The sequence below is a fragment of the Triticum urartu genome, chromosome 3 (genome assembly GCF_003073215.2).
Source record: "Triticum urartu cultivar G1812 chromosome 3, Tu2.1, whole genome shotgun sequence".
Classification (NCBI taxonomy): domain Eukaryota; kingdom Viridiplantae; phylum Streptophyta; class Magnoliopsida; order Poales; family Poaceae; genus Triticum; species Triticum urartu.
Genome location: NC_053024.1, coordinates 658,772,751 through 658,793,560, shown reverse-complemented (window position 1 = coordinate 658,793,560; position 20,810 = coordinate 658,772,751).

Here is a 20,810-nt window from a genome sequence, read left to right as displayed (position 1 = left end):
GATGTAGAGAGATAAATTCATGCAATATGAAATAAACACCATCTTTTTATCCTCGATGGCAACGATACAATACGTGTCTTGCTGCCCCTTCTGTCACTAGGAAAGAATACCGCAAGATCGAACCCAAAGCTAAGCACTTCTCCCATGGCAAGAACTACCAATCTAGTTGGCCAAACCAAACGGATAATTCGAAGAGACTTGCAAAGATAACCAATCATACATAAAAGAATTCAGAGAAGATTCAAATATTGTTCATAGATAAACTTGATCATAAACCCACAATTCATCGGTCCCAACAAACACACCGCAAAAGAAGAAGATTACATCGAATAGATCTCCACAAGAGAGGGGGAGAACATTGTATTGAGATCCAAAAAGAGAGAAGAAGCCATCTAGCTAATAACTATGGACCCGAAGGTCTGAGGTAAACTACTCACACTTCATCGGAGGGGCTATGCTGATGTAGAAGCCCTCCGTGATGACGGCCCTCTCCGACGGAGCTCCGGAACAGGCCCCAAGATGGGATCTCGTGGATACAGAAATTGCGGCGGTGGAATTAGGTTTTTGGCTCCTGTTCTGATCGTTTGGGGGTACGTGGGTATATATAGGAGGAAGGAGTACGTCGGTGGAGCACTGAGGGGCCCACGAGGCAGGGGGGCGCGCCCTTTAGGGGGGGCGCGCCCCCTACCCCCGTGACCGCCTCCGGTACTTCTTGGAGTAGGGTACAAGTCTCCTGGGTCTTATCCGAGAAGAAAATCACGTTCCAAAAAGGATTTTTCTGTTTGGACTCCGTTTGATATTCTGTTTCTTCGAAACACTGAAATAGGCAAAAAAACAGCAATTCTGGGCTGGGCCTCCAGTTAATAGGTTAGTCCCAAAAATAATATAAAAGTGGAAAATAAAGCCCAATATAGTCCAAAACAGTAGATAATATAGCATGGAGCAATAAAAAATTATAGATACGTTGGAGACGTATCAGCTTTCCAGTGCCCTATAGGTGCTGGTTCATGTTCGTCTCCTACATCGTCGTCCATACCGTCGATGTCTTCGGAGTCAAAGTCGAGCATGTCGGTTAAATCATCGACAGTGGCTACAAAGTGGGTGGTGGGTGGGCGTCGAATTTCTTCGTCGTCCGCATCCCAGTCCTGTTGGCCATGATCCGGCCAGGGCTCTCCTGACAGAGAGAGAGAGAGACCTTAGTGAATTCAGAATGTCGCTAAAGGGCGAGTGCTGAAAGATATCCGCAGCGGTGAATTCCATGATCGGCGCCCAGTCAGACTCGATTGGCAGGGGCGCGGATGGTTCAGGGTCCGAAGGAGAGTCCGACACCTTGGAGTCACAGGCTGCGTAGAGGATGATGCTGGTGTTCAGCTCGATCGCCGTTGAGACTGCAGCCTCTGAGGTGGTGTCTAGCCACCCGTCCTCGATTAGTGCAGCTGGCTCCGAGCTAAGGGTCGGAGCTGATGCAGGCGCGGCCTCTGGGGTACCGTCCGATGGCAGAGCTAGGTCATACCCATCGCGATAGTGCGGCGCGCTCGGCTGTGGCTCGAATGCGTCGAAGATCAAGTCCCCACGGATGTTGGCCGTGTAATTCGAACTTCCAAATCTGACCTGATGCCCAAGGGCATAGCTTTCAATCTGCTCCAGATGGGCAAGCGAATTAGCCCGCAGTGCAAAGCCGCCGAATATGAAGATCTGTCCGGGGAGAAAAGTCTCACCCTGGACCGCATCGCTATCGATGATAGTAGGAGCCATCAAGCCTAACAGCGACGACACAGAGGAACTCTCAATGAAAGCACCAATGTCGGTGTCAAAACCGGCAGATCTCGGGTAGGGGGTCCTGAACTGTCCGTCTAGGCTGGATGGTAACAGGAGGCAAGGGACACGAAGTTTTACCCATGTTCGGGCCCTCTTGATGGAGGTAACCCTACGTCATGCTTGATTAATATTGAAGATATGGGTGTTACAAGAGTAGATCTACCACGAGATCAGAGATGCTAAACCCTAAAAGCTAGCCTATGGTATGATTGTATGTTGTGATTGTTGTCCTGCGGACTAAAGCCCTCCGGTTTATATAGACACCGGAGAGGGTTAGGGTTACACAAGGTCGGTTACAAAGGAGGAGATATCCATATACGTATTGCCTAGCTTGCCTTCCATGCCAAGTAGAGTCCCATCCGGATACGAGAAGAAGTCTTCAATCTTGTATCTTCATAGTCTAACAGTCCGGCCAATGGAGATAGTCCGGCTGTCCGGAGACCCCCTAATCCAGGACTCCCGCAATGATGGAAAGGATAATTGTGCTCAAGTGCTAGAAGAAGAAATCTATAAAATGTTTTGCACTAAATATTAGAATTATGAGCATGATTGTAATGTTGTTCGTATGAATTCCTTGAATATCCATGATGCTAATGATATGAAAAGCCACAAGCTTGGGGAAGCTATGTTTGATGAAGATGATATTTTTTGTCCCCCAAGTTTTGATGAGAAAATTTATTATGATGAAAGCATGCCTCCTATTTATGATGATTATATTGATGAAAGTGGATTTGGAGAGGTCATGACTTTATTTAGTAATGATTCCACTATTTCGGTAGAGGTTCCAATTGATTATGAGAACAAAGTTGCTATCTATGATGATTATTGTGATGACTTGTATGCTATAAAGAATAATGATATCCATGAAACTTGTCATCATGATTTTATTTTTCAATTGGATTATGCCTCACATGATAATTATTTTGTTGAGTTTGCTCCCACTATTATTCATGAGAAGAATTTTGCTTGTGTGGGGAGTAATAAAATTTCTATGCTTATAGATCATGAAAAGAATGATTTAGGTACTGGTTATATTGTTGAATTCATTCATGATGCTACTGAAAATTATTATGAGGGAGGAATATATGCTTGTAGGAATTGCAATAATATCAAGTTTCCTCTCTATGTGCTTAAAGTTTTGAAGTTATGCTTGTTTTGCCTTCCTATGCAAGTTGATTATTGTTCCCACAAGTTGTTTGCTCACAAAATCCCTATGCATAGGAAGTATGTTAGACTTAAATGTGCTAGTCATATTCTTCATGATTCTCTCTTTATATTTCAATTCTTATCTTTTATGTGAGCATCATTGAAATCATCATGCCTAGCTAGGGGCGTTAAACGATAGCGCTTGTCATCATGCCTAGCTAGGGGCGTTAAACGATAGCGATTGTTGGGAGGCAACCCAATTTTATTTTAGTTCCTTGATTTTTTCTCCTGTTTAGTAATAAATAATTCATATAGCCTCTGTTTAGATGTGTTTTTATGCTTTTAATTAGTGTTTATGCCAAGTAGAACCTTTGAGAAGACTTGGGGAAAGTCTTGTTGATCATGCTGTAAAAAACAGAAACTTTACCGATCACGAGAACTACTGCCATTTTTATTTGGAGAGTGCTATTTAGTTAATTATTTTTGAAGATGATTAATAGATAAATTCCTCAGGTCCAGCAATTTATTTGAGAATTTTATAAGCTCCAGAAGTATACGTTTGATCCATATTACTACAGACTGTTCTGTTTTTGACAGATTCTGTTTTCTATGTGTTGTTTGCTTATTTTGATGAATCTATGAGTAGTATCGGAGGGTATGAACCATAGATAAGTTGGAATACAGTAGGTTTAACACCAATATAAATAAAGAATTAGTTCATTACAGTACCTTGAAGTGGTGATTTATTTTCTTATACTAACGGAGCTCACGAGTTTTCTACTTTAAGTTTTGTGTTGTGAAGTTTTCAAGTTTTGGGTAAGGATTCGATGGACTATGGAATAAGGAGTGGAAAGAGCCTAAGCTTGGGGATGCCCAAGGCACCCCAAGGTAATATTCAAGGATATCCAAGAGCCTAAGCTTGGGGATGCCCCGGAAGGCATCCCCTCTTTCGTCTTCGTTCATCGTTAACTTTACTTGGAGCTATATTTTTATTCACCACATGATATGTGTTTTGCTTGGAGCGTCAATTTATTTCGTTAGGATTTGCTTGCTGTTATTTAGAACAATTTTTTGCATCTTTTATTTCAATAAAAGTGGCATTGATAGCCTTTACTATGCCTATCTTAGAAGTCCACATGTTGCTGTTTGAAAACAGAAAGTTTACCGCTGTTGCAATAATTCCCTAGAAAAGTCAGAATTTGATAAAATGTTGAAACCTTTTGCATATTAAGATATGATAAATTTACTACAGTGGTAATTTTCTTTCATATTAAGATATGATAAATTCGGGAAGTATGGATGTTGCTGCTTTCTTTACAGACTATCCTGTTTAGGCAGATTGCTGTTATGTTTGCATTGTTTGCATATGTTTGCTTCTTTAATGATTCTATTTGAGGATAGGACTATTAAATATGCAGAGGCATTTAGTATGCAATGTTGAATAATAATTTTAGTGATTTGCTACAGTAGAGTATGATAAGGTTTTTGCAATGGTTTATACTAACTTATCTCACGAGTCCTTGTTGAGTTTTGTGTGGATGAAGCTTTTGAGATTTAGGGAGACCGTGATATGAGAGGAATTATGGAGACACAAAAGTTCAAGCTTGGGGATGCCCAAGGCAACCCAAGATAATATCTCAAGAAGTCTCAAGCGTCTAAGCTTGGGGATGCCCCGGTTGGCATCCCACCTTTCTTCTTCAACAACTATCGGTTAGTATCGGTTGATCCTAAGTTTTTGCTTCTTCACATGATGTTTTCCATTCTTAGAATGTCATTTTATTTTGCTTTGCTTGCTGTTTGAATAAAATACCAAGGTCTGAAATTCTTAAATGTTAGAGAGTCTTCACATAGTTGCATTATTATTCGACTACTCATTGATCTTCACTTAAATCTTTCGGAGTAGTTTGTCATTTGCTCTAGTGCTTCACTTATATCTTTTAGAGCATTGTGGTAGTTTTATTTTGAAGAAATAGATGAACTCTCATGGTTCACTTATTTTGAGAGTCTTAAATAGCATGGTAATTTTCTTAAATCCTAATATGCTAGGTATTCAAGAATAATAAAATTCTCTTATGAGTGTGTTGAATACTATGAGAAGTTTGATCCTTGATAATTGTTTTGAGATATGGAGATGGTGATATTAGAGTCATGCTAGTTGAGTAGTTGTGGATTTGAGATATACTTGTGTTAAAGTTTGTGATTCCCGTAGCATGCACGTATGGTGAACCGTTATGTGATGAAGTCGGAGCATGATTTATTTATTGATTGTTTTCCTTATGAGTGGCGGCCGGGGACGAGCGATGGTCTTTTCCTACCAATCTATCCCCCTAGGAGCATGCGCGTAGTACTTTGTTTCGATAACTAATAGATTTTTGCAATAAGTATGTGAGTTCTTTATGACTAATGTTGATTCCATGGATTATACGCACTCTCACCCTTCCACCATTGTTAGTCTCTCTAGTACCGCGCAACTTTCGCCGGTACCATAAACCCAACATATACCTTCCTCAAAACAGCCACCATACCTACCTATTTTGGCATTTCCATAGCCATTCCGAGATATATTGCCATGCAACTTTCCACCGTCCCGTTATTATGACACGCTTCATCATTGTCATATTGCTTTGCATGATCATGTGTTGACATCGTATTTGTGGCAAAGCCACCATTCAAAATTCTTTCATACATGTCACTCATGAGTCATTGCATATCCCGGTACACCGCCGGATGCATTCATATAGAGTCATATCTTGTTCTAAGTATCGAGTTGTAATTCTTGAGTTGTAAGAGAAATAAAAGTGTGATGATCAGCATTATTAGAGCATTGTCCCAGTGAGGAAAGGATGATGGAGACTATGATCCCCCCATAAGTCGGGATGAGACTCCGGACGAAAAATAAATAAAAGAGGCCAAACAAGCCCAAATAAAAAAAGAAAGAAAAGATGCCATAAAAAAGAGAAAAGGCCCAAATAAAAATAAAAAATAAAAAAATGAGAGAAAAAGAGAGAAGGGGCAATGCTACTATCCTTTTACCACACTTGTGCTTCAAAGCAGCACCATGATCTTCATGATAGAGAGTCTCCTATGTTGTCACTTTCATATACTAGTGGGAATCTTTCATTATAGAACTTGGCTTGTATATTCCAATGATGGGCTTCCTCAAAATGCCCTAGGTCTTCGTGAGCAAGCGAGTTGGATGCACACCCACTAGTTTCTTTTGTTGAGCTTTCATATACTTATAGCTCTAGTGCATCCGTTGCATGGCAATCCCTACTCACTCACATTGATATCTATTGATGGGCATCCCCATAGCCCGTTGATATGCCTAGTCGATGTGAGACTATCTTCTCCCTTTTTGTCTTCTCCACAACCACCATTCTATTCCACCTATAGTGCTATGTCCATTGCTCACGCTCATGTATTGCGTGAAGATTGAAAAAGTTTGAGAACATCAAAAGTATGAAACAATTGCTTGGCTTGTCATCGGGGTTGTGCATGATTTAAATATTTTGTGTGGTGAAGATAGAGCATACCCAGACTATATGATTTTGTAGGGATGAACTTTTTTTGGCCATGCTATTTTGAGAAGACATAATTGCTTAGTTAGTATGCTTGAAGTATTATCATTTTTATGTCAATATGAACTTTTGTCTTGAATCTTACGAATCTGAATATTCATACCACTATTAAGAAGAATTACATTGAAATTATGCCAACTAGCATTCCACATCAAAAATTATCTTTTTATCATTTACCTACTCGAGGACGAGCAGGAATTAAGCTTGGGGATGCTTGATACGTCTCCAATGTATCTATAATTTTTGATTGCTCCATGCTATATTATCTACTGTTTTGGGCAATATTGGGCTTTATTTTCCACTTTTATATTATTTTTGGGACTAACCTATTAACCGGAGGCCCGGCCTAGATTTGTTGTTTTATGCCTATTTCAGTGTTTCGAAGAAAAGGAATATCAAACGGAGTCGAAACGGAACGAAATCAACTAGAGAAGTTATTTTTGGAAGGAAACCTACCGGATAGACTTGGACCCTGTGTCAGAAGATGAAGGAGGAGCTCACGAGGGTAGGGGCGCGCCCACCCCCCTGGGGCGCGCCCCCTGCCTCGTGGCCCCCCCTTCGGTCCACCGACGTACTCCTTTCACCCATATATACCCACGTATCCTAAAACTTCCAGAACGGAGATTAGATCGGGAGTTCCGCTGCCAGAAGCCTCCGTAGCCACCGAAAACCAATCTAGACCCGTTCCAGCACCCTGCTGGAGGAGGCAATCCCTCTCCGGTGGCCATCTTCATCATCTCGGTGCTCTCCATGACGAGGAGGGAGTAGTTCTCCCTCGGGGCTGAGGGTATGTACCAGTAGCTATGTGTTTGATCTCTATCTCTCTCGTGTTCTTGAGATGATACGATCTTGATGTATCGCGAGCTTTGCTATTATAGTTGGATCTTATGTTTCTCCTCCCCCTCTACTCTCTTGTAATGAATTGAGTTTCCCTTTGAAGTTATCTTATCGGATTGAGTCTTTAAAGATTTGGAGAACACTTGATGTATGTCTTGTCGTGCGTATCTGTGGTGACAATGGGATACCACGTGATTCACTTGATGTATGTTTGTGATCAACTTGTGGGTTCCGCCCATGAACCTATGCATAGGGGTTGGCGCACGTTTTCGTCGTGATTCTCCGGTAGAAACTTTGGGGCACTCTTTGAGGTTCTATGTGTTGGTTGAATAGATGAATCTGAGATTGTGTGATGCATATCGTATAATCATACCCACGGATACTTGAGGTGACATTGGAGTATCTAGGTGACATTAGGGATTTGGTTGATTTGTGTCTTAAGGTGTTATTCTAGTACAAACTATAGGGCTGTTTGTGACACTTATAGGAATAGCCCAATGGATTGATTGGAAAGAATAACTTTGAGGTGGTTTCGTACCCTACCATAATCTCTTCGTTCGTTCTCCGCTATTAGTGACTTTGGAGTGACTCTTTGTTGCATGTTGAGGGATAGTTATGTGATCCAATTATGTTATTTTATTGTTGAGGGAACTTACACTAGTGAAAGTATGAACCCTAGGCCTTATTTCCACGCATTGCAATACCGTTTACGCTCACTTTTATCACTTGCTACCTTGCTGTTTTTATTATTTCAGATTACAAATACCTTCATCTACTATCCATATTGCACTTGTATCACCATCTCTTCACCAAAGTAGTGCACCTAAACAATTTACCATTGTATTGGGTGTGTTGGGGACACAAGAGACTCTTTGTTATTTGGTTGCAGGGTTGCTGGAGAGAGACCATCTTCATCCTACGCCTCCTACGGATTGATAAACCTTAGGTCATCCACTTGAGGGAAATTTGCTACTGTCCTACAAACCTCTGCACTTGGAGGCCCAACAACGTCTACAAGAAGAAGGTTGTGTAGTAGACATCAACATGCTACTTATTCTCGTAGAAAAGGATTAAGAGAGATATAGCGTAAACTTGAGAAGGTCTTCAACGAACCACCGGTAGGATTGGAAAGAACAAATGAATTGATATGATAACCAAGGAAGAAGAATCTTGGAGGAGCCACCGTAAGAATTGAAAATGAACGAAGAAAAGATAAAGAAACACCGAAAAGAATTAGAGAACGAGGATAATTGAGAGAATTTAGATACAACTGAAATGAAGAAATCACTAGCTGATTAGAGAATATTGAATGATGCACTGGTAAGATTTGGAGAAAGAGAGCTGAAAGCTGGAATGAATGATTCTGAGATGATGGCCTCCGGAGAATCAAACTGAAAAGACTCCTGAATAGCTCTGGAAGGTTGAAAAGAATTGTCACAATTGAAAACAATTATGAGAGGATAGAATCAAGCTTCAACTGAGAATCTTTGAAAGAACGGGTAAGATTTAAGAAGAACTCTTCTTCAGTCTTCAAATGCAGAGAATGACGACGAGAAACACCACCATGAATTATTTAGACACTTCAGAAGAATAAAAAGCGAAGAGGTTGAGCCAACGATGAAAAGAATTTGAAAGATCTTAGAGAAAGGCATTTGACTGATGATAACTCATTCTCACGTCAAACTTTAGAAAAGAATTTGAGAAGCTCCGGAAAAATTAGAAGAGTCAGGTAAGATCCTAGGAAAAGACCTGTGGGTTAGGGCCCACTCAAAAGAAACACCATTGAACGATTTAAAAGATAGGTTGCGCCGGTTGAATTAAATGGCTTGAACAAAGATATCCAACTCGAAATAACTTGAACGGATTGAGAATGGAAACTTGAATCTTCTGAGATATCTTCAGCACTCTGGAACAACTGAATAGCGAGAGGTGAATGATTATGAGGTGCACCGGCATGAGAAGGTATTTGAAACGAGGAAAAGGATATGATCAACAAAACTTGAATTGGATCCACTACAGAAGAAAAGAGAATGAAGAATTATAACTTATAGAGCATCTTCACGAGAACCACCGGGTAAGAACATTGATGGAAAAGAATGGAGAGACTTCGCATCAATAAGATGGATACTCGATTAAGAGATCTGAGTCCTTAAAAAAAAAGGGGGGGGGGGCGGGAAAAACAAAGACAACTTGGAGACGGATGAAACAAACACCATTGACGAAAACTGAGATTGGATCTTGCGAATGGGAAAAAATGATAGGATCATCTTGAAGAGAAACACACCGGTTGAAAAGAATTGACATGACAATCTCGATTATCAAGAAGGATTGGTATTCACATAGAAGTATGAGAACGCCGCTTAGGAAAGGTATGGAATCAACACTTGATTTCGAAGCAACTCGAATACCGCAACAAAAACAAAACAAAGGATTGGCTTGTAGAATAAGCCGGAACAAACATATGATAGAGATTTCTTCCAAAGTTTTCGTGGTGGGGCCCACACGGGCTCAATCGTACAGCACCATCATGTACAAGGCAGTGCACATGACATACAAAGCGTCCCCGAGTCAGCATAGCCAAGGACTCTTTAAGACACAACGAGACCATTGTAAAACCAACCGTGGATAGGCGGACCACTAGACGTCGAACCCCAATTATCCTAGGAGCTACTTGAATTCCCACTTATAAACTCCCGAAACTTCCTGGTTATGCAATCAGGTGTTGGGATACAGGGGAAACATACTATCTCACCCAAAACTAGCAAATCCTACATCCAGTTGTATCCATCCTTCAACACATAACCAAGAAACCTTCGGAAATCATTTACCTCAACCTTCGAAAAGCATCCGTTATATGAGTTATGGAAATACTCCCAAACTCCTGCCCCAGTACTGGGTGGCGTCGAGGTTATCTCACCAACAACTGCATAAAAGAGATTTTCGATGTCGGCGAAACTCAGGTATTCTAGAACTGCAACGATAAAATTGTGACGACAACACCTCGGAGCTCAACTCCCGGGGACACTGCCACAACCCCTAAATGTCAGGAGGCACCAAGAACAATGTTCTCGTCACAAAAACATCGGAACGATTCCAAGATACCCGCGTGATCCTAAAAAAATTCATGAAATTTGAGAAGAGAAGAGTCAAAACTCTACGTCAGGATGCCTCACCAGAGCGACGAGGGGACTGGGAAGTAAAAAGAATCCTACTCTCCGATATATATATAATCCTATAAGGCTCAAAACATTTTTCTAGACTCAACAATGCCAGCGATTCGATCAAGCAGGGGGCTCCTAAGTCGGGGAAGGCTCTGATACCAACTTGTAACACCCACGATGCGGCTATATCTCCCACGTGTCGGAGCACGACTTAGAGGCATAACCGCATTGTAGGCATGTCGCAAGAGGGGAAATATTTACACATCCCATGTACTCAATATGAAAGGGATAAAGAGTTGGCTTACAATCGCCACTTCATACATTACATAAATATAGCATTACATCATCTAGAATACAATCAAGGTCGGACTATGGAACCAAAATAAAAGAAGACAACCCCTAATGCTAGATCCCCGATCGCCCCGACTGGGCTCCACTACTGATCCACTGAAAATGAAACAACACAACGAACACGATCTTCATCGAGCTCCTCCTTGAGCTCAGTTGCGTCACCTGCATGGTATCATCAGCACCTGCAATTGGTTTTTTAAGTAATCTGTGAGTCACGGGGACTCAGCAATCTCACACCCTCGCGATCAAGACTATTTAAGCTTATGGGTAGGGAAAAGGGTAGTGAGGTGGAGCTGCAGCAAGCACTAGCATATATGGTGGCTAACTTACGCAAAAGAGAGCGAGAAGAGAAGCAAAGCACGGTCGTGAACTAGAAGTGATCAAGAAGTGATCCTGAAACTACTTACGTTCAAGCATAACACAAGAACCGTGTTCACTTCCCGGACTCTGCAGGAAAGAGACCATCACGGCTACACACGCGGTTGTTGCATTTTAATTAAGTTAAGTGTCAAGTTCTCTACAACCGGATATTAACAAATTCCCATCTGCCCATAACCGCGGGCACGGCTTTCGAAAGTTCAAAACCCTGCAGGGGTGTCCCAACTTAGCCCATCACAAGCTCTCACGGTCAACGAAGGATATTCCTTCTCCCACGACGACTCGATCAGACTCGGAATCCCGGTTACAAGACTTTTTGACAATGGTAAAACAAGACCAGCAAAGCCGCCCGAATGTGCCGACAAATACCGATAGGAGCTGCACATATCTCATTCTCAGGGCACACCAAATGAGCAAGACGTCGGTTTGGCATAGACCCTGGTTGCCCAGGGGCGCCGGACATCGATCAGGTCGGACCAACACTTAGAGAAGCACTGGCCCGGGGGGGTTAAAATAAAGATGACCCTCGGGCTCGCGAAAACCCAAGGGAAGGTGATAGGTTGTTAGTGCAAATGTAAAACCAAGGTTGGGCCTTGCTGGAGGAGTTTTATTCAAAGCAAACTGTCAAGGGGTTCCCATTATAACCCAACCGCGTAAGGAACGCAAAATCAAGGAACATAACACCAGTATGGCGGAAACTAGGGCGGCAAGAGTGGAACAAAACACCAGGAATAAGGCCGAGCCTTCCACCCTTTACCAAGTGTATAGATGCATTGATTAAAATAAGAGATATTGTGATATCCCAACAATATTCATGTTCCAACAAGGAACAACCTTCATCTTCACCTGCAACTAGCAACGCTATAAGAGGGGCTGAGCAAAGCGGTAACATAGCCAAACAACGGTTTGCTAGGACAAGGTGGGTTAGAGGCTTGACATGGCAATACGAGAGGCATGATATAGCAAATGGTAGGTATCACAGCATAGCAATAGAGCGAGCAACTAGCAAGCAAAGATAGAAGTGATTTCAAGGGTATGGTCATCTTGCCTGCAAAGCTCTCCGAGAAGACGAAAGCTTGATCCTCGTAAGCATACTCAACGGGTTCCTCGAACACGAACTCGTCTCATGGATCTATCCAAGACAAGAACACAATCAAAGGAAACCACAATCAACCACGGTGCAATGAGCAAGCAACATGATGCAAAACATGGCATGATATGCGGAATGTGCTATGCAATGCATATGCATGCTCCGGAAGGAAAAGATAGAACTAGGCCTCAACTTGGAAAACCAAGTGCGCCGCTGGAAAGATGAGTTGATTTCGGTCGAAATAGATATAAAGATCACCGAAATCGGATGCACGGTTTGCAAATGGCAATCAAAACAATAATGGCACAATCCTGCGATTAACAGCATGATGTCATCTAGAATGCAACAAGAAACTAAGCTACTACACACCAACATGGAAACAAAGCACATGCCAGTGATATACTTAAGATGCTTGACAAAAGATGAACACTGAGCTACGGCTAATTCACACAATAGCAGGTTCAAACAAGCATGGCAAAAGGGCAAAATATATCAGCATCACGGACTTAGTGAAAATAACAACATGTCAGGAATTAACATCAGTAAGCAATGTTTAGAGCAAGATAACAACATGCTACGGGAACATAACATAGCAATGCAAGGCATGACATAAATCTACTCAAAGCATATAACAAAAGTCCCTTACTTACCATAAGTCAAAAAGGATCAGAAGATAAGATGGCACCCATGTAAATATAGCAAGTTTCGTTAACAGATTCAGACTTAGCAAAAAACTGGACATGACAAAAACAGAGTTACGAAGGCATGTTTGCGAGCTCGATGCACTCAACACGAGGAATTGCATGACAAACTAAGCATACTCCTAGCAAGAAGATATGTTCAAGAAGCTAACCATGGCAAGAACAATCTCATAGCATGTATGGATCAACTACAACAACCTTGGCAAAATTGATTAACACGTAAACAATCTGCCAGGAAAATTGTATAGCAAAAGTAGAGCAAGATTGAGTCATGCTAGGGTACTCCATAATTGCAAACAAAGACATGGATGGATAGAACATAACAATATCTCAAAATCATCCTTACTGAACATGCTCAAAAGAGGCATGGATCACTCTGTAGCAACATGAATACATGGCATAAAAATAACAGCAGACAAAGACTTGGTGAAATTCTAAGTCTCTGAAATCAGCAACATCACGAGAGCTACTTTGCATGCTTGTGCTAGTCACCACATTGATCGCAAAAATACATGGCATACACCCCTGTAAAGATGGCATGGCATATAACAAAACACATGTAGAGCTCATGCCCATATGCAGCACACAATAATCATGGCAAAAAAGACAAATGCTCATAAACTGATAAGAATCAGCACCTAACATTCTATAGCACTCTTGCAACAGCAATTAGGGCATCAAGATGGACTTAAACAAGCATGGTGCAATGGAATGAAATAAAGTGCACAATCAGATGAACATTTTGATATATCATGCATGCAAAACGGAGCGTCGAGCACGAAGTTATAGCATGATGAAGTAGGCATGAAATTGTCGCAGATCTGGGAACCTCCGGAAACTGGACAGGACGGATCGGGACGAGGAGATCCGGGAACGTGGGCGCGTGTTTGGTTCGCGGGGTTGGTGGATCTGATCCACCTCGACGGGATCCGGCGCAGGACGAGCTCCGGCGAACCTCCGGCGAGGCGCGGAAGCCGAGGCGAGGCGGGAACGGCGGAGGCGAGGCCGGAGCAGTGAGGCGGAGCCGCGGCAGAGACGGGCAGCGGCCGGCAAGGTCCGGTGGGCGAGGTGGGCTGTGCGGCGGCACGTTCCGGTGAGGTCGGAGGCGTGGAGGCAGCCGGCGGTCGGCGACGCGGTAGACGGCGGCACGGGGAGGTGATGTAGGCGACGAGCGGCAGACGCGCGGCGACCGGCGCGCGAGCAGGCGACGGCGGCGGAGATGGCGGCGTAGTGGCGGAGCTCCGCCGGGCGCGCGGTGGCAGAGCGCTCCGGCGAGGCGCCGACGATGGGCGTGCGGCGGTGGCGCGCGATGGCTCCGGCAAAGGCGCGCGGGCGCGGGCGCCTGCGGGAGGCGGCGGCGGCGGATCCGGGCCTGGGCGGGCCGGCCTTGGGCCCCACGGGCCGCGGTGGGGAGGATAGAGAGGCGCGGCGCTGACGTGGCGCACTCCCATTGGTCGGGCGACGTGGCAGGGCGGCGGTGAACATGTCCGGCCGCCAGGCGGACATGTCCAGCCGCCGGGCAGACGTGTCCGGCGGCGCGAGGAGGTAGAGGGCTAGGGTTCATCCGCGAAATTTTCGGAGGAGAGCACATATATATAGGTAGAGGGAGCCAGGAGAGTCCAAATGGAGTGCGGTTTTCGGCCATGCGATCATGATCGAATGACCGAGAGGATGGAGGGGGTTTGGATGGGTTTTGGGCCACTTTGGAGGGGTGTTGAGCTGCAACACACACGAGGCCTTTGTGAATCCCCGGTTAACCGTTGGAGTATCAAACGGACTCCAAATGGCACGAAACTTGACAGGCGGTCTACCGGTGGTATACCAAGGCCGCTTGGCAAATCTCGGTCCAATTCAAGAATGTTTAACACCCGCACATCAAAAGAAGCAAAAGGGGTGCCGGAGGAGATAGGAGTGCCGGATTGAGAAACGGACAACGGGGAAAATGCTCGGATGCATGAGACGAACATGTATGCAAATGCGATGCACATGATGACATGATATGAAATGCATGACACGCAAACAAATGAAAAGGCAACAACAGCGAATAACTGGAAGACACCTGGCGCAACGGTCTGGGGGCGTTACATAATTAGGACCAGATCTCTGGTGGAAGGTTGTAGGCCATCGAAGATGGCCGCGTTGTGATGCTTCTAGATGGCCCAGGCAGTCAATGCAACGATGGAGTTGAGGCCTTTACGCATGCAGCCCGGGGAAGTTTTTTCGGCAAGAGACCACCTGGCGAAGACGGTCATCGCGCCATCCATAGGAGGGGCGATGAGCCGACACCATGAGAGAATCTCGTGCCAGGTGATCCGGGAGTATATGCAACCGGAGAGTAGGTGGTCTATGGACTTCGTCTCCTAGGAACAAAGGGTGCAGGTGGGGTCTTGGTGAGGCCATGGCGCGTGCAGCGCTCCGCTGTCCAGCATCGGTCGAGGGATGCAAGCCAGAGGAAAACCTTGTGTGTTGAGAGTTTCCCAACTCTTCCAAAGAAGCTTCCAACATGGCGGCGAGGTATATCCATGAAAAAGAGCATGGTAGCAAGACTTGGCCGAGTAGGTGTCGTTCGCCATCCACCTCAGGTGATGCGATTAGGCATGGAGGTGAGGGTTATGCCTTGAAGTTTGCACCAAAGGTTGACGTACTCGAGGACCTCCTAAGGCCCAAGGGTGGCGTGGATGTCGCTGGTCCAAGCCCGGTGCTCGAGGCCTTCGCAAACCAACGTGCGGCGATAGCACCGATGTGGCACCAGGGGTAGAAGGCCAGGGGCGATATCGGAGATGGCTTGCCTGTCATGCCAGTAGTGGCTCCAAAAATGGCAGGTTCTCCCGTCCCCGAGGTGCCAAGATGTGGAGGCGCGGAAGAAGTGGCAGGTCACATATTCAGAGGGGAGTATGTATATGGTGAGTTGCACATATAAGGGTAGTTGTGTTACCGCTACACTGAGTTGTCGAAAGATCATGTGTTCTGGTCCCTCGCTAAGAATCGACACATGTTCAATCAAAGGTTGTAGTATGATCATATGGTTTGGACAACATCAACATTTTAAAGCTAGAACCAACCTATAAATTGCTTTTATAAACTAAAAGTACTAGTCTAATCCCGAGTTGGGATGTTAATGGGAATTTTAGTACTCTCTCTCTCTCTCCAGGGCCGGCCCTGTGTTTCGGGAGGCCCTAGGCGAACTCGACGACATGGGCCCCTATGTCCTAAGTCCTAAGACAATATATATGTACGCGAATGTTATATATATATAACTTATTAAAAGTAACTTTCAATCACACATCTTTAGTTTAAAATATGAACTACTGAGATAGTGAGATTGTCAAATTCAGGTTTGGGGATGGACAGGAAACATGGATGCGTACTTGTTGACCAGGCCTGTTGTTGACTTCCAGTCGGATGCGTACTCGTATAGGACTATAGGTATTGCCGTATTGCCGCAGTGCCAGATGCCGGATGGCCGGGCTGCCGCCTGCCTGCCGGACTGCTGTGTGGCGGCGACGGCGAGACGGCGAGGCGAGGGCGACGCAGCAAGGGCCAAGGGGCAAGGCGCCGAGCGACGAGTGAGAAGGCCGACGGGCGTGCGAGGGCGACGAGGAAACGTAGAAACGAGCGTGAGTCACGGCGCCGCTTGGCCTTCGCGTATCCATCAGCGATCGCTAGCTAGCTAGCTATATCTGGGCCTCCTAGCCCACCCTATTTTTTTTCTTTAATTCTTTTTTTTGCTTTTTGCTAGGCTATAGTATATGTATATACTCAATCATGCCCCCCCCTCGCCAGGGCCCTGGGCCGTCGCCCTGTCACCCAGGCCCCAGGGCCGGCCATGTCTCTCTCTCTGTGTGTGTGTGTAACGCACTGAAGAGTCTATCCAATATATATGCGCCAGCCAGTACCCGTTGTTCATGCTAAAGCTTGGAAGTCACACTTAATGCGAGTTATGATGGACCGTGAGATCATATCCTAAAAGAAATTTTGAGAATAAATCAAATTTAATAAATAGTACATTTCCATGGGCCAACCTTTAAACATGTCTTCCGTGTTGCGCATGTTTGCGTCCATATATATGTCTATTGCCACATCCACTCTCACCCACTCAAGTAAGGCAAAGCCCAAAACGTACATACTAGTTCTACCGGTATCAATGACCGTCTTGAAAGATCGAAATTAGAGAAGAAGAAAATAATACTTTAGCGAATATGAGGCATCAGGAAAGCAAATTGAAAAGGCTTAGGCGAAGCCCTGCACGGATCACATCACCATCACCATCACCACGTCGTCGTGCTGACGAAACTCTCCCTCGACCCTCTGCTGGATCAAAAGCTCGAGGGATGTCATCGAGCTGAACATGTGCTGAACTCAGAGGTGGCGTACGTTCGGTACTAGATCGGTTGGATCGTGAAGATGTTCGACTACATCAACCGCGTTAACCTAACGCTTCCGTTTTCGGTCTACGAGGGTCCGTGGACACACTCTCCCCCTCTCATTGCTATGCATCTCCTAGATAGATCTTGCGTGATTGTAGGAATTTTTTCTGAAATTGCATGCTACGTTCCCCAATAGTTCTGGCCTCATCAATGGTACAGGCCTCTGTGGTCATGTGGATGACGCGGAGGCTGGGTCTCGCAGTGGTGATGGCCTCGATGAGGCCGACAGATGTATGGGATGCCTCTTCCACCAACAGGCCGGGTTCGATGCCGCTCGGCAAGTGACACATGCACCGCTTTTGGAATCGTCAGGCGATGCCTGTCGCCGACAGGTGAAGCCTCCGGCGAATGCTACACATGATGTCTCTTGCGGATGCGTCAAGTCATGCCTGCTACCGGCACGTACCGCATGGTGGCTCTGACGGATGTGTCATGTCTAGCCTGTTGCTGCGGGATCAAAGGTGGTGCGATAGTGGCGAGAGGCAGGCGTATGGAACGGCAGTCTTCTGTTGTCCTCTTCAGAGGTATCTGGTTGTCGAGGCGTCGATAGCCGGATTAGGGATGATGATACATACGGCTTCATCGGCGACTTTATGCACTCCAGTGGAAACAGAAGATCTCTGATCAGGCTATGCCGCGCCTGCGTCGTGACCTTTTTGAAGGTGGTGGACTGAATCTTGGGTTTGGGGATGAGAATCCGGAGTTCAATCTTGTGTTGAACTCGCCATCATCGGCGCGCGTGTGACGATTCCTTTTGCAGGATGTAGCCTAAGAGTTGTGTATTTTTCATTTTTGATGTTATCTTGTGACATAGGGTTAGTGGCTATTTGATGGAGTTTTTGTCGCGAGGTATGCGGCCTTGGGTTTTCTTTTTTTCTTTATTTCCAGGTTGGTTTTCTTCGGCTGCTGGATTTTGCATTCTTAATAATATATGGTTGTATACATCCTCCTAATGCAGAGGCCGAGGGTTCTCTCCTTTTCGAGAAAAAGAAATTGGTGGCGACATCTTCGTCGTGCGGACGAGCAGTCATCGATCTTGTGGAGCATTGTTTTACGCTTTGATCTATCTTGACAGTGGTGCTACTGATGATAGGTGTCCTGGGTGGAATTCTTTCGTTATGATCTTTTGTGTTATTAATCATCTTCAACGACTGTCGACTGATCAAGTGCGCGTATAGGTTCCCTACACCCCAGGAGGTACTAATATATTGTTGGGGAACGTTGCAGAAAACAAAAAAATTTCCTACGGTTTCACCAAGATCCATCTATGAGTTCATCTAGCAGCGGGTGATTGGATGCATCTACATACCTTTGTAGATCGCGAGCGGAAGCGTTCAAAGAACGGGGTTGATGTAGTCGAACACGACGTGATCCAAATCACCGATGACCAAGCGCCGAACGGACGGCACCTCCGCGTTCAACACACGTACGGAGCGGATGACGTCTCCTCCTTTCTTGATCCAGCAAGGGGGGAGGAGAGGTTGATGAAGATCCAGCAGCACGACGGCGTGGTGGTGGATGCAGGGCGTCACAGTAGCAGGGCTTCGCCGTGTACTACGAGGGAGAGATGTAACAGGGGAGAGGGAAAGCACCAAAGGCTGAGGTATGAAGTCCTCCCTCTCCTCAACTATATATAGGAGGGCCAAGAGGGGGGTGTGCCAGCCTAGGAGATCCAATCTCCTAGGGGCGGCGGCCAAGGGGAGGTTTCCCTCCCCCCCAAGGCACCTAGAGATGCCTTCCACCATTGGGACTCTTCCCTTTTTGTGGAAACCTAGGCGCATGGGCTTTTGGGGCTGGTGCCCTTGGCCCATGCAGGCCAAGGCGCACCCCCTACAGCCCATGTGGCCCCCCGGGACAGGTGGCCCCACCCGGTGGGCCCCCGGGACCCCTCCGGTGGTCCCGGTACAATACTGATAACCCCGAAACTTGTCCCGATGGCCGAAACAGCACTTCCTATATATAATTCTTTACCTCCGGACCATTCCGGAACTCCTCGTGACGTCCGGGATCTCATCCGGGACTCCGAACAACATTCGGGTTACTGCATATACATATCTTTACACCCTAGCGTCACCGAACCTTAAGTGTGTAGACCCTACGGGTTCGGGAGACAAGCAGACATGACCGAGACGACTCTCCGGTCAATAACCAACAGCGGGATCTGGATACCCATGTTGGCTCCCACATGCTCCACGATGATCTCATCGGATGAACCACGATGTCGAGGATTATCAACCCCGTATACAATTCCCTTTGTCAATCGGTATGTTACTTGCCCGAGACTCGATCGTCGGTATCCCAATACCTTGTTCAATCTCGTTACCGGCAAGTCACTTTACTCGTACCGTAATGCATGATCCCGTGATCAACCACTTGGTCACCTTGAGCTCATAATGATGATGCATTACCGAGTGGGCCCAGTGATACCTCTCCGTTATATGGAGTGACAAATCCCAGTCTCGATCCGTGTCAACCCAACAGACACTTTCGGAAATACCTGTAGTGCACCTTTATAGTCACCCAGTTACGTTGTGACGTTTGATACACCCAAAGCACTCTTACGGTATCCGGGAGTTACACGATCTCATGGTCAAAGGAAAAGATACTTGACATTGGAAAAGCTCTAGCAAACGAACTACACGATCTTTGTGCTATGCTTAGGATTAGGTCTTGTCCATCACATCATTCTCCTAATGATGTGATCCCGTTATCAATGACATCCAATGTCCATAGCCAGGAAACCTATGACTATCTGTTGATCAACGAGCTAGTCAACTAGAGGCTTACTAGGGACATATTATGGTCTATGTATTCACACGTGTATTACGATTTCCGGATAATACAGTTATAGCATGAATAAAGACAATTATCATGAAAAGAAATATAATAATAATGCTTTTATTATTGCCTCTAGGGCATATTTCCAACAGTCTCCCACTTGCACTAGAGTCAATAATCTAGTTACATTGTGATGAATCGAACACCCATGGAATTCTGGTGTTGATCATGTTTTGCCCTAGGGAGAGGTTTAGTCAACGGATCTGCTATATTCAGGTCCGTATGTACTTTACAAATCTCTATGTCTCCATCTTGAACATTTTCACGAATGGAGTTGAAGCGACGCTTGATGTGCCTTGTCTTCTTGTGAAACCTGGGCTCCTTGGCAAGTGCAATAGCTCCAGTGTTGTCACAAAAGAGTTTGATTGGCCCCGACGCATTGGGTATGACTCCTAGGTCGGTGATGAACTCCTTCACCCATATTGCTTCATGTGCTGCCTCCGAGGCTGCCATGTACTCCGCTTCACATGTAGATCCCGCCACGA